The sequence below is a fragment of the Dermacentor variabilis genome, chromosome 9 (genome assembly GCF_050947875.1).
Source record: "Dermacentor variabilis isolate Ectoservices chromosome 9, ASM5094787v1, whole genome shotgun sequence".
In the NCBI taxonomy this organism is placed as follows: domain Eukaryota; kingdom Metazoa; phylum Arthropoda; class Arachnida; order Ixodida; family Ixodidae; genus Dermacentor; species Dermacentor variabilis.
The window spans coordinates 67,613,273-67,616,344 of NC_134576.1; positions in this window are offsets into that span (position 1 = coordinate 67,613,273).

Below are 3,072 nucleotides of genomic sequence, written 5' to 3' on the forward strand. Positions count from 1 at the left end.
AGAAGTTGGACAGCAAACCACGAAAACAGGTAGCTTTTATCGCAGAAAGAAATTTAACATTGCAGACAGCTTGAGTCGCAGCATCATAATATAATAGGTAATAATAAATATTCCAAGGCGTTTCCCGCATGACAACTTCATGATTAATAATCTAATCGGTAAGCTCTTCATTGCACTTAAAAGTGAGTAACATGAAAATTGGTTGCCAGTCACTTTAAGCAAAGTATTAAAATATTGGTGTTCTCCACTTGTCAACGTAGAAGGGCGACTGTGCAGATAAATCGCTCCTGTAGATTCGATCGACGGAAGGATTTCATCCATTTTGAATTTGATAGTCATTTTACCAAAAAATATTGCTTATTTATTCTATACGAGGAATGCACGGAAAATCAACACACTCGACAGGGACGACAAAATACGTGGGCACAGATTTCGTGAAGCTTAAATTTTGCAGTTTATGGGAAAGGCAATTCCCAAAAGCTCGGCATAGATATCTTCCAACAATGTTTATGAAAATACAGAAGCTAATAACATTCTAAATACATGCATTGCAATAATTACATTATACCAAAGCCTAGTAGAACAAGGTATTGTTCCCATTCAATGGTTTCGTTATACCATCTCAAAACCCTTCACTCCCCTCAATTTTGGTCCACGCTGATAAAGATTATTGAGTGGCAACAGTATATTCCACCCTGCTGAGCAGCTTATGGTTGTAGCAGGACTACAAAAGGAAATTTCGGAATGGTTGCTCTCTGCCACAATCATGTGGGCACACATGATTGTGTGCCCTTCTTTACCAAGAGACTGTTTGGTGGAAGCCGTGACATAATTAGGCCCTAATCACAATAGTGCTTTTTTTGTGCGGAGTTGGCCATCGGAGAAATCTAGGCTGCTGCTAAATCTATTACGTGTCCGTTTGGATGTGCCTCTACAGCTTTTTACCAGCCGTGGTTGCTCAGTGGCAATGGTGTTGGGCTGCTGAGCACGAGGTCGCGGGTTCGAATCCCGGCTGCGGCGGCGCCATTTAGATGGGGGCGAAATGCGAAAGACGCCCGTCTACTTAGATTCAGGTGCACGTTAAAGAACCCGAGCTTTTCGAAATTTCTGGGGTCCTCCACTACGGCGTGCCTCATAATCAGAAAGTTGTTTTGGCCCGTTAAACCCCATAATTTATTTATTTTTTCTAAAGCCTGTTTTTCTTCATATTCATGCAAAACACGCCTTTTTTGTTATCGCCAATAGCCTATGCTAGTATGTATCTGTGTATAAGTATACCACGTGTTTCTGTGAAACCTTTCAGGAAAACATGAACAAGGTGAAAGTCGAAGCTTTTATGTAACTTTTGAAGGAAAGGCTGCTTCGGCTCTTTGGTCGAGCATGGTTTGCACAAAGAACAATTCACTATAGCGCGCAAATCATAGCAAGGAAGACGGCAACAGGATGGAGCGCACGCCAACTACACGCACCACTTCTATCAGCGCGCATACTTGAAGGTCTCCTTCAAGATTGACTTGATTTCTTTCACACTTGGTTACTTCTACGGATGCAACACAAAATTTACGGAAGGCCGCAGTTGGCATCTTTTCAAATCACCTTAATTGGTGTTTGCTCTCCGTCTGGCTCATTATACGCCAACATTTCTTGCAGAATTTATCGCAATTATTCTGGCCATCAGAAAATTGGCTCCACATTAACCTAAAGTAAAATTTGCTACGAATGAACTTTCGGGTTGTGCACATTTACCTTCTAATAATTGGTCACACCTGCTGAGTATATTTTCGACTCCTCCGCTGACAACTTCCCCGAAGTGGGTCTTGTCTGCGTCCACGGTAATAGTGCAATCTTCTTTAAATGAATCAGCTGACTCGCTCGCATCGTCGTCACTAAATGGCCCAGTCCTAAATATTCTTGCTGATTTCGCTTTGCTCTTGGAACAGTGACACGCCGGGTCACTGCCTTAAATCCCGTGCAACAGATTTGCGTTCTCTCTTAGGTGGTCATTGATACATCATCCTGTATGGCCGATGTAGCTGCGGCAGCATCCTAAACGATTGTAATAGAGAATTCCCATGGTGAATTTTACATATATTTTTTAATATTTTTTTCTTAGGGCACGGCCCGGAAGTGCAAACCAATTTTGGCGCCTACAAAGAGATGCTAGCTTATTCCGGGCTCTAAATACAAGCTTGAACCCCGCTCCTTCAACAATCATTACTCGGCGATGCGACACCCAGACAACATAAGGCATAGCAAAAATATTCGCCTTGGTTTATTACTGAAAGGTGGCTTGGTCTTGCACTTTGTTCTTTTTCCTTAAAACCTGCAAGTAGCGATTCTGCTATGCACGAGAGCAGCTTGACAGGGAAGCCTGCCGCATTTAGACTTTCCACTTGGCATTGAAAACTGCTTTTGACGTGGTGAGAAGCTTCGAAAGTGCGGAACATAATGGGGGCAGGATTTTTCGAAAGCGAGACAAATATTTCAAGCAAACATGCTTTGGCATGAACAAAATTTTTAAAGCTAAAGACCTCAACTTGTTATTTTTGATAAAGTTTGTTGTTAATTCCATGTTACCCATGCTAGAAGAATGAATGTTAAAGAAATATTTGCTTCACTAGGCCAGGCCTCGCACTGCTCCGCCCGAAATATGAATAAAAAACCTTCAACACACCGGAATACCTTAATGGCACTTGTCTCACCAAGGTCAGCTTTCGGGCACCTGTCTTGACGAAATTATAACATCTCATTGAGGATTGAGGTCAAACATGACCCGATGCACACAGCCTGAATGAACCACTTGTCATTTCTCAAGATGAAAGTCGACTGTCACATACTGTTTCATGTTTTCCATTCAGGTTTCAGTGTCATGAAATCACATTCTAATGTGAAATTGTTTCTTTATCTTCAGTTCGCACATGCAGTTTCATCGTGGCCATTATGTGTAGTTTAATCGAACCTGCATAATTCAGCACAAAAGGAAAAATGTAATGAGAAGCGCCCGTCATCCCAAAACCATATAATTTTATATGAGATCCCTTGGTCCCTCAAGCGCAATTGCCGTTTAGACCT